The sequence below is a fragment of the Lissotriton vulgaris genome, chromosome 4_1 (assembly GCF_964263255.1).
Source record: "Lissotriton vulgaris chromosome 4_1, aLisVul1.2, whole genome shotgun sequence".
Lineage (NCBI taxonomy): Eukaryota > Metazoa > Chordata > Amphibia > Caudata > Salamandridae > Lissotriton > Lissotriton vulgaris.
The window spans coordinates 45,394,692-45,406,822 of NC_141691.1; the positions used below are offsets into that span (position 1 = coordinate 45,394,692).

The following is a 12,131-nucleotide window of genomic DNA, read 5'->3' on the forward strand; positions in this document are numbered from 1 at the left end:
AGGCTATGCTGGGGCACCGAAATGCCGAAGTTACCTAGCCCAGGGGCTGCAGCTGCATAGGACTCAAAGGACGTCGGGAATCCTCGTAGACTGACCAGGAGCCTGGAAGAAAGAAGTTGCTGGCAGGCGACCAGTGAAGAAAGTTCGGTGGATCCAAGCCTGGATCGATGGAAGATGACACCTGAAACAGAGGGGACCAAGTTCGAGACTACTAGCCAGTAGTCAGTGGGCACCAGGAGGGCGCCGGATGGTAGCCACCTCGACTAGGTGAGTGGGTGACGCTGTGCTCGCAGATCTCACGGACCAGGAGGCGTTGTCGGCGACCAGGATGGAGGAGCGAGCTGTCCCACGATGATTGAAGCTGTCGGCGTCGCTGGACCCAGGATTGGGCAACAAAGCCTTGGCAAATTCAAGCCCACGCGGTGGACCTAAAATGGCGTCTGGAGTGGACCAGGAGGGTCCGGGGTGCCTCTCTTGAAGAAGGAAGCAAGGGCCAGTCTGGAGCAACCAGACCAGCAGCAGTGATGTCGTCGGGCGTCGTGTAGAAGGCCACAAGCCAGCCGGCTAGTAGCCACACAGCGCGGTGAGCGCGCACAAGCAGAAGGGCCCCCACGCAGATCGTGGAGATGCTGGAGGGCTGATCTTCGGTGCTGGAGCTGCTCAGGGTTGGGGCTTCTCGGACCCCAAAGCACTCACCAGTGGAGCACACGGTGGGCTTGTTGCAAAGAAGTCGTGCAGTCTTGGCGATCGTCGGTCCCTCGAGGTCTTGTCGCACTCACAGTTCTCAGCTTTGCTGTAGAGGTGAGTAGAGGTCAGAGGTGCCAGGGAAGCCGGGTCTCGTCGAGCTGGGTCGTCGGATTCGTGAAGGACTTGCAGCAGACCGCAGTGTTCTTAGGATGGTGCCCGCTTGATGCAGGGTGACTACTCCTTAGCCACAAGGGAGAATCTTGAGGAAGAAATCTTGAAGTCCTTTCGAAGAAAGTCGTGTCTTGATTCCAAAGATGATCTAATTTGAACAGGGGGCCCGCTCCCATCTTTATACTAAAAAAGGGGGCTGACCCGGTGACTAGGTCCTGCCTATGGGTGGGACTAGGAGGGGGGTGGTTATGCCGGACTTCCCCAGGCCAGGGGCTGGTGTGCCCCTGGAACTGGTTCAGACCGGCCTATGCGTAGTGAGCACCGGGGTGCCACTCAGCAGTCTCCTTCCTGAAAAGCCCTGCCTACCCAGGATACACAAAACCATGTCTGGGATGGTGCTAGCACCGCCCCGGACAGGAAACCCTTTGTCCAAGCCTCCCTCGCTGGAAGGACTCCCAGCAGCAGGAGGTCAGACTCGTGTCTGAGGTGGCAGCATCCATTTTGTGGAGCTTAGGCTTTGCTTAACTTTAACCGGGGTTCACAGTTACATACATGTCGTGTCCCTCTAGAAGGGTGGAATGCTAACCCCGTCGCCAGAATTGGCGAGGGGTTAGTATTCCAATTCGTATGACACCTTACTCGACATGTTTTGATAAAGCAATACCAAAGTTAGCATTTAACCGCGAGGATTATAATGCACTTAAGAGTATATGGTATGCGATATCATGGAACAGCTATTAGGACTTGGTTCCGCAAGCTGCAGACAGGCTCAGCTCATGCCAGAGCACCATCTCACACGATTCCAAGCACTCTGCCTTCAGGATTGTCAAGGCCTGCCATAGGAGTAACTGATAGGAATCTGTGTGTCCATTTTAGGGTTAGGTATAGGTATACTACACCTACAGCAAAGGGTGATTACACGACTTTGCCCCAGCTGTCATGCAGCCAGTTGTGTCAAATTTAGGAGGCCAGCCAGGGGTGGCATAATACATGCTGCAGCCCCTGGCAGCCCTGGGTACACCTATGCCCTGAGTTACAGGGTCTGATAAGGTGGCCCAGTACCAATTGGTAAATGCACCTAGGGTACATGTTGTAATTTAGAGAGAGAACAGCCAGGCTGTGGGTCTGATTGGCAGGCCCACAGCCAGAGAAAGTCGTAAACCAGTGAAACAAAAGCAAAAAATCTGGGTGATCATAGGATTGCAGACCCTACTCTCCTACAGAGACCCATAAGAAAACTACAAAAGAGGTAGGAGAGACGTTGACCCTTAAAACCCTGACAGACTCTCGGAAGCCTGAGTCAGACTCTCGAAAAACAGTCAAAGTCCACGAAAGGAGCACTAGCGCCGAAAATTTCGACCACCGCAGCTGCATCCTGGGACAAACAGCCCAGCGGATCCTTCGAAAAGGACTCCCAGATGGCGAAAACATAAGAAAAGCCTAGGTCTTCGAAGCACGTCCTTTAAAAGGAGTGCTCGACGCCAAAGGAAAATGACCCGAAGGCTACTTCGACGTCTACGTAGGAGAGATCGTCTGAAACACTTGACTCCGAACAGGCCGCCGAGATGGAAAGGAAAAAGAGAAGGCTCGAGGCTGAAGTGGATAACATACTGCAGTGGAAAAGAGAATTCGACGAACGGATGAAAAGGTTCACCATTCCGTCTAAGCTGGCGACGACGATCGTTGAAGTTGAGAACGAAGAGGAGTTTGACGCCGAAGAGCCGCCGAAAACTCCCGAGCCCCAAGATAACCTAGAGGAAGAGGGCATATACTATGACTAGGAAGCCCAGCGCACAAGTTTGGGCTCGGCATCCTTGGTGGCGCAGGACCTGGATTGGCAGGACTTAGACCCCAAAAGCCCGGAAGAGGCCGTGGAGACTTATCCTTCGAGGCCTTTGCCGCGAAATGACATTGGGATCTACAACATGGTCATCAGGAATGCGGCAACAGCTTATGGAGTGAAACTGGAGGAAGAAAAACCAAAGGTATGTTTCCTCTTAGAGACCCTACTCCCCACTCAAACAAGGAGTCAATTCCTCCCCATACTTCCAAGTGTCCTGTACCAGGGGAGGGAGGCATTCAAAGAACCAGCAAGCTGCAGGTCTGTCACGCCTAGGACAGAGAAGAAATACAAACACTCCTCTAAAGATCCTACCTACATCCAGGGATCTGTCACAGCTGACGCCATCATTGCAGCAACAGCCAAGAAAAGGGCCACGGTCCCCACAAACTCAGGCCCACCACCAGACAAAGAAAGTAAGAGGATAGACCCCACTGGAAGGAAAATAGAGGGGAAAGCAGCAGTACACTGGCACATTGCAAACTCTAATGCCCTACTCAACAGACCAGCATTGGGACGAGGTCGGACAACTGCTCAAACACCTCCCTGAGCAGCACCAACAAAGAGCAGCACACCTTGTGGAGGAAGGCAAGAATATAGCAAACTCATGCCTAAAATCAGCCTTGGATGCGGCAGACACATCCAGCAGGCTCATGATGATCGGGGTCACAGAAAGAAGGCATGCCTGGCTGAGGATCTCAGGCTTCAAGTTGAAAGTACAGAACAACATTCTGAACAAACCCTTCAATTGAGAAACCCTGTTCGTACCACCAGTGGATGAAAAACTCAACAACTCAAAAAAGAAAATGAGACTGCAAGGTCCATGGGGGCCTTGCAATTCAGAGGAATGAGAAGAGGCACACTCACGGAGGCCAAACGGAAGAGGGGGAACCAGCCAGGAACATCCAATCAGACATTCCAGCAGACCTACCAGGGCGACAATCCGGCACAGCAGGGCCAGCAAAGACAAACCTGACAATACCAGCCTCGGGGCCAGTCCTTTCGCAGGAGGGCGAATGGACGAGGTTTAACCAGAAGAGGGGGCCAACAACCCACCTCAAAGTGACTCCGCACCACCAAGCGTGCCCACCCACAGGACACCTCTATGGGAGTGGGACAACCAAGCCAACAAAAAAGGGTTACAGACTAAAGATCAACGAACATGTAACACCAGTAGGAGGCAGAGTAAAATACTACTTCCTGGAATGGAAGAAAATAGCTACAGACAAATGGATACTGAACATCCTACAGTTCGGATACTAAATAGAACTGGAAAAGAAACCACCAAATAGGAAACCAAAAAGGAAGGCGCGCTCAGTAAAAGAACTAGCGCTACTCCTAGAGGAAGCACAAGAACTCCTCCACAAGGAGGCCATAGAAACAGTACCATTCAAAGAAAGAATCAAGGGAGTGTATCAAACTACTTCCTAGTACCAAAAGTGGACGAAACGTTAAGACCCATCCTGGATCTACGGTTCCTAAACCAATACATAAAGACACAAAAAATCAAAATGACTTCCCTACAAGAAGTCATTCCTCAGATAAAGGACGGAGACTTCATCTCCACCATAGATCTCAAAGATGCCTACCTGCACATGCCCATGAACAGGCAGCACAAACATCTACTGAGATTTGCTATCAACAAAGAACACTACCAGTTCACGGCCCTAGCCTTCAGATTAAAATCCGCACCAAGGGTATTCCCCAAATGTCTCGCTGCCCGATCTACGGAGGGAAGGGATTCATGTATACCCCTGCCTCGACGATTTGCTAATAAAAGCAAGTTCATACAAACAATGCAAATAACATGCACAGCGGGTCACAGAAACGCTAACAGAACTGGGATTCTCAATACACTGGGGGAAATCCTCAATGGAACCAGAGCAAGTGAAGATCTTCCTAGGGGCACAGATCAACACCATACAGAGCAAAGTGTTCCCCAGCAACAAGAGGACACTTGCCCTGCTGAAGGAGACCCGTCAGTACCAGAAGGGGGGAGCTCTGACAGTGAGCAAGATCATGGAGATGATGGCTTCATGCATACACCTCATCCCCAATATACGGCTCCACATGAGACCATTCCAGGAATGGCTACAACAACAATGGTCACAAGCTACAGGGAGTTGGGAAGATGTAGTGGTTGTAACGCATGCAGTGCAGGAGGAGATAGCGTGGCGGAACAAGGAGAACATAACAAAGGGGAAGCCTTTAACACCACAAAACCCAACAGTGACCATCACCACAGGCGCATCCCGGAAGTGATGGGGAGCGCACATAAACCAACCCAAGGTGCGGGCCTGTGGACTACAACTGATGCCATCAAGCACATCAACTAACTGGAGCTAAAGACCGTGTTCCTCGCCCTAAAAGCCTTCTAGAAACAACTGTATAGGCAAAGAGTGTTGATACAAACCGACAACACCACAACAATGTTGTACATCAACAAACAGAGAGGAACACAATCAGTCTCACTATCCAACCTAGCACAGGACATATGGAGATGGGCCATCCCACTCAATATAGACCTCCTAGCAGTACACCTACCAGGAAAGGACAACGTGGAGGCCGACTGGCTCAGCAGACAGACATCGGCATCCCAATGCACAAGAAACACCAACGATAGACCTATTTGCAACACACCAGAATGCAAAATGCCGATACTTTGCATCCAGGCAACCGGGGGAACAATCCCAGGGGAATGCCCTATGGATAACCTGGCCGAAAACATTTGCCTACACTTTTCCCCCGATACCACTGATACAAAGGGTACTCAGCAAATGCAGAACCAGCAACATGACGCTGATTCTCGTGGCACCACAGTGGGCCAGGTAGTCATGGTTCTCACAAAAAGTGGAGATGGCGCAGGGACTACCTCAAAAGTTTGGGAGAAGAAAGGACTTACTCTCCATGCAAAATGAAGAGGTACTCCACTCAGAGCCAGAGAGCCCCTGCCTAGCTAGCATGGCTCCTGAAGAAATAGAGTTTGCACACCTGAAACTGCCGGAGAGCACACTACGGGTGCTACGAGAGGCAAGGAGACCTACCACACGGAGGTGCTATGTGGCAAAATGGAAAAGATTCACACAATGGTGCATCAGGGAAAAACTACTGTCTCGTTCTCATCTAGGACCCTGATCAATACTGTGACCTTATGCCCCTATATGGCTATAATCCATTTATTCCCCTATAATGGCATAAACAAATCTCTTCCTCTGCAGCTCATTAGAGCAAATGACACAGCAGAAGCCACTATCTAAGATTCCTAGATTACACTCCGAGTTCTTCAACAAGATAAAACTCAGCAACCTGGGAAAGCCCCGCTTGCTATGTTTGGATTAGTAATAGAACTCTAATGAGCACTGAGAGACGATCACTTCCTAGTGACATCTTTATTGACGTCTTATGTCCAAAAACTTACGTCAAACAAGGCACCTTTCAGGTATAAATATTACCAACATTGCCTTAAGCAAACGCTGCCTCAACGACATCGATGATAGCGATGGTGTGGTGAACATAGGAGCACAACAGCTGTCCCCTGCAGAGCCCAGCGCACAAGCTGCCCACGGACGCTGACCCTCCTCCTCGACGCGCGGAGAGAGACGCTGTCTTTTCTCTTGCCGAGAAAATCCAGCTCCGGCGTTTCCAGCCTACTCTTGCGAGTGACTGGGATATTGAGTCCTGGAAGGAGATACAAGACCTCCAACATTCTATTCTAGAGGTATGGTGTTGACTAAACCCTTAGAGAGAATTCTTGAAGCAAACCTTGACAAAACCAACTTAACTAAAACTGCTACTTAGTTACCCCCTCCCAAGTCTCAGGCTTAGGTCAGGTACACTGGGGTAGGCGTAGTTAGAAGCACCAGTTGAGTACGTTAGCTAAATGTATATATGAATGTATATTTTATTCATTTTAACCATTGTATGGCTAAGAAACCATATCAATGCTTTTACAGTATTATTTCGCAATCCTCATTTTACTGTACGTACTTTTTATAATAACTAGTCTTGCAATTGTGGCAATTAATTTCTCTTGCATGAGAAGAAAGACTGTTCAATAAATAATACCTTTTTATTGAAAACGCCCGTCTCTCTATTCTCTGCATCTTGGTGAAAGTAATCTGCACAACTGACTGAGTAAAATAACTGTCTATTGTTTCACACAACTCTAGAGATTGACTCTTATTCTAAGGAGCAAAGTTGTCATGTTTATGCGGTTGTTGGAAAACTGAATCCCTTCTTGTCTGTACCAGGGAAGCTGATCACTTCCTATTCAGTCAAGAAAGTTTCCAGTGACCTCTGAGCTAGTTGGTAACAAACCCAATTAAGTTTAGCATAGTCAGTGGAGACCTGGAAGATCCTCACTTCTACGTCAATACTACTGTTTGTTATTCCAGTGCGCAGGGCCTATTGGGAAAATAGGAACTATACTACACTACACAAGAAGATGACAAAGGAATCAACAGTGCTAAAATATCTAACACACCTGCTAAAATCAAACCTAAGTTCTACCTCGCTGAGAGTACATCTAGCAGCGATAGTAGCCTACATAAGGTGAGAGACAGGAAAGAGCTTCTTTACATCACAAGCAGTAGAAAGAATCCTGGAAGGGGCTAAAAGGATCTCACCACCAAAAAGGATGCCGCCACCGGCATGGAACCTTAATTTAGTACTAACAGAGCTGATGAAGCTGCCTTTTGAAACCATCAATAAGGCCTCGCTACAATTGCTCACGATGAAGACAGCCTTTCTAGTGGCAATAACCTCGCTACTCAGGGTAAGCGAACTGCAAGCACTAACGCTACAAGAACCTTACATCCAAATACACAATGACAGAGTGGTGATGAGAACGGAGCCACACTTTATGCCGAAGGTGGTGTCAAGGTTTCACATGAACCGGACAATACAGATACCAAGCTTCTTTCAGAAACCATCCACAAGCGCAGAGAGGGCACTGCACACTCTGGACGCTAGAAGGGCAGTAATGGGGGTGACCATGTCAGAAAGGGGCACTTTCCTGCAACAGGTAGACATCCCTTCTCTACCTATTTATTGGATGGCACTGAAAATTCGGATACAGGGAAACAATAACTGTCATGAAGGGTGGCTTAAAATACCTACACATATATGGTAAAGGAAATTCTAAGGTTTTCCTAGCTAGAACTCTATATTTCCTCCTGAACAAATTTAAAACCAAGGCTCGTGCTGCTCCCGCTCACCCTCCTTTGTGCGTCTTTAGCCCCCAGTGTAGCGGCTTCAGTACCGGCTCTATCCCCCCCCAATTCCCAGGCCATGGCGGACAAGAAGCCAAAGACTAAAAACAATGATCACATCAACTTGAAAGTGGCGGCCAGGATGGCTCTGTGGTGCAGTTTAAGATCAAAAGGCAAACACCCCTTAGTAAACTAATGAAAGCCTACTGTGAACAACAGGGTTTGTCCATGAGGCAGATCAGGTTCCGGTTGATGGGCAGCCCATTAACGAGACAGGCACACCTGCACAGTTGGAAATGGAGGATGAAGATACAATTGATGTATTCCAGCAGCAGACGGGGGATGCTGATTAAAGAACCAACCTCATTTACACCTTGGAACTGTGCTGTCTCAACAACTCATGCGGCCCATGCAGGATGCAGCGATCTTCGTTCGCTTTCCCATGGCCGCAGTATAGTTTCTCCCATTCTTTCCATTTCTCTGTTGTATATAAATTGCCTGACGTCGGTGCACGGACATAATGCTTGTCTTTATTTTTTTCTCCAACAAAATGGCTAATTGTATAATTTTGACCAGCGTCATCTATAGAGATGGGCACGTAAATAGAGCCCCTGGGAACAGTTCCCTTTCCTCTTGTCAGTGGTGTGTTCATTCCAGTAAGTTATTTTGTTTTCACTATTTAAATAGTAATGAATCCCAAGCAAAGTAAGCCCACATACCCTGTTCAATTTGAGACTAGTTAAGCTTTTTTCTTTTTTTTTATCATTGTTAAAACAAGGACGATTTTATAACCTTTTTGTACGTAGCTGTTACATGTAGACCAAATCTGTCCGAGTCGGGTTGAATTGCTAGAAATCAATATTCTTGTTGGTTTTCCCCTTTCAAGTCCAGTGTCGTGTGGTTTAAATAAACTTTTTGTTTAAAATTAAAAAAAAAAAATGTTTAAATTAAAACCGTAGTTGACCATTGAAGACCCCTACCATTGTCGTTGCTAGTTCAAGCTGCAATGTTAACAATGATTACCCCACCTAAATTCCACGATGTACTCCAAAGTAGACTGTTCAGAATCCCCCTGGAATTTTTCTGGAAGGTAAAGGCTGAAATCCGATTACTGTTATGGAAAGTGGGTTTGGGGGGCTCCAATCTATTGACAGCAGGGGACTACTGCTTTACAGTCAATGTAGAGTATGTATATCTAAAGTCACACATAATACAAGCAGATTCTTACTCTGTAAGCATCAGTTTATTGCATGTAGTATTGTAAATTCACTAGGGCCTACCTGCCTCCCCGGAGGCCAGTGTTTGCTACAGACATCTTTTGCTTCCAGAATTAGTTTATACAACATTCATGGTCACTAAACAGTCCTAATCACTACTTCATATCTACTCATACTTGCTGTGAAGAAAACACTCTAATGGAGTCGATGCCCCTGCGCATTCCGCATAAGAGGAGAAGCAACCAACACAACTTAGAAGAAAAACAAGTTTCAACATTCTGAGCCCAACACTAGATGGTAGGTGTGAGAAAGTGCCATCTTTCTTGCATTGGTATGCCCCCACTTTTTGATGAATTGCTAATGTGCTTTGACTGAGTGTGCCCTGGGCTCCTGCAAATCAGGTGCCCACGGCCTGTGTTCCTTCCCTAAAAACTGCATTGAAGCCTAAACCCAATGACCAGAGAAGGCCTCTAAGGGCTGCAGCACTTACTGTGCCACCCTTAGTGGTCCTGTACCCTGACACCCACACACTGCCTTGGCAGACTGAGTGTCTTGGTGCATAACAAAGTGAAGAGTTGACATGGCACACATCCCTCTGTGCCCACAAACCACTGCCCTGGCATACATCAGTCACCCCTCTTGCTGGGTGCCCTAGGCCAGTGGTGAAGGTACAGGTGCATGAGCCCTACAGTCCATTCCTCTGCGCTGTAAGTGCAGTGCTGCCATTAAGAGTATATGGTGCTGGGGAGTTTGTATTACGAACTCCACAACACCATAATGGCTACACTGAAGACTGGGAAGTTTGGTATCAAACTTCTCAGCACATTAAACCCACACTGATGTCAGTTTGGGATTTAATGTAAAATGCACAACAAAGGGCACTTAAAGATGCCCCCTGAAACATGACCAACTTCTAGTGACCTGACTCAGTGGATGCTTAGGGAGCAAACCCCAGACATTTTTCTGGATCCCTGGGTTGAGAGCCTGCTGCTCTCAGGGGCCTGAAACAATGCACATCCTGGGACAAGGTGCCAAGCCTCCTTCCCCAGGATTAGCAGGGTTCACGAAGGGGAGCTTCAAAGGCATGCCGCCTTTGTGAGCCTCCCCAGACTATTTGCTGCTTTCAGCAATTAATCCCCACTGGTTCTACCCCCCACTTAGGGCAGACGAACCAGCGGGGAAAACAAGTGAAGGAAAGAGGTGTGCCTACCTCTGCCAACTCCACCCCTCAGGTGAAGAGGCAAGGTAAGCCATCTTGAGGACGGGGGGGGCCCTAGCCAACCAGGGAAAGGCTTCTGCTCTCCTCCCACTGGAGGGTGGCACAATAGGGGGGTACCCACCCCAGGTAGGGACCCATTGGTCCCTGCCCTTCCCTACCTGTAACACCCCTAAATGTAGTATTTAGGGGGCACCCTTAACCTTGCTTCCTCAGATCCAGACAAGAAACGAGAAGAAAAGAAGGACCGAACAGCCGTGCAGCAGCTAACAAGAGGACCACGCCCACTGACTTAGCTCCTGCCCTTATGGCCTGTCTCCCCTCGAACCTGCAAAATCCTGGTGTGTCCTGCAGCCAGCAACCTCAAACCCCGGAGAACCTGCATGCCTTAACTCCCAAGACTGCTTCTTCTGTAAACACCGGATTTGTTCAAACTGCAGTTTCTGGCTCCAGCCGGATACAGTCACTACAGCCCACTCTGCACCCGCCGAACCTGGCCCGAGCTTGAGTGGAAAAACACAACAAGGAGGCCCCCCCCTTCGATCCTGACCTGAGATCAGGCGACCCCTGACCTGCCTTCAGCCGACACCTGCTACCTTAATCCAGATGGCCCCCCTGACCGTGAAACAGAGCTGGTAAGAAGATCCGACTCCAAAAGGCACTCCTGCACCCGACGCCCCACAGCCTTGTGTGCCCAAACCAACAGTGCCTCACCAACCCTTAACTTCCCAACTTACCTCTCGAAGTGGTGGTCGCACCCAGAAGTCCTTAGTCTCCCTGGCTGCGGTGCTTTTGCAAACCGAAGGTTCTCCGATGGAAACAGGGTGCCCAACCTCAAAACTGCACCCTGCCGCCCTACTGCCACTGAGGGGGCAACTTTGGTGCTAATTTGGTTCCCTATTTACCCTGACCTAATCCCAAGAGCTTCGCTCCCACAGCCGTATGGCCTGCTTGCCAGCAGCCACCAACCATAGGCCCCCCTATCCTCCATAGGATAACACTGGGCCTCAACACTCTGCACCCGGCCGCCCTGGTGCCGCTGAGGGTGAAACAAAAGTGCATCACTGACGCTGGGGGACCCCCGAGTCTAACCCCAGAACCTTAACTCCCACAGACAATTACTTACCTGTGAACCGTTAACCTGTTTTTTCTCCATAGGATAACATTGACAATTTTCTTCCAAAAAAACTTCTGAATGTGTGGAGTTTTGAAATCTAAAGACATTCTTAAAAAAACATATTTACTTACCTGTTTCCAGGAAATGTCCCACTTCTGAATATAGGCATCCAGCACAGAGTTAGAAAAGTAACGAGAAAAGTAACTTACCTGCAATTTACTGAAAAAGCCTTTTCATTCCAATGTACTGTATTTGCTAAGTGTTGCAACCTACTGCATCCCCTGTAAATAAAACAAAGTACAATTTCCATTGCATTTTCAAACTGTTCTACAATAAGCAACGTATTCCTGTAAAGTATTTTATGCTTACATGTGCCCGGCCTGCTTGGTTCTAAAAATAAAACAGTATATTTTTTATACAAAAACAATAGCCTAGAGTTCAGTTCTTGAGTGTGTGAATTCATTTGCTGATTGAGTGTGTACAACAAATGCTTAACACTGTCCTCTGATACTGCCTTACTGCTCGACCACACTACCACAAATCGAGAGAAAGGTTCTATCTAACTTTAACCTCTGCCTACCTCTGGGGACACTTGGACTCTATACACACTATCCCTCATTTTGATGTATAGAGCCAGTTTCCTACAGTAGTAGTATGCACATCATGTGAATCT

The 12,131-nt window shown here is 48.3% G+C and overlaps 1 protein-coding gene and 1 pseudogene across 5 annotated transcripts in view; both read left to right on the plus strand.

Moving 5' to 3' along the window:
• ZMYM3 (zinc finger MYM-type containing 3) overlaps positions 1-12,131 on the plus strand; it is a 539,665-nt gene that overhangs the window by 324,976 nt on the left and 202,558 nt on the right. The gene's annotated exons all lie outside the window — the stretch shown is intronic.
• On the plus strand, positions 7,925-8,388 carry LOC147718330 (small ubiquitin-related modifier 2-A pseudogene; annotated as a pseudogene).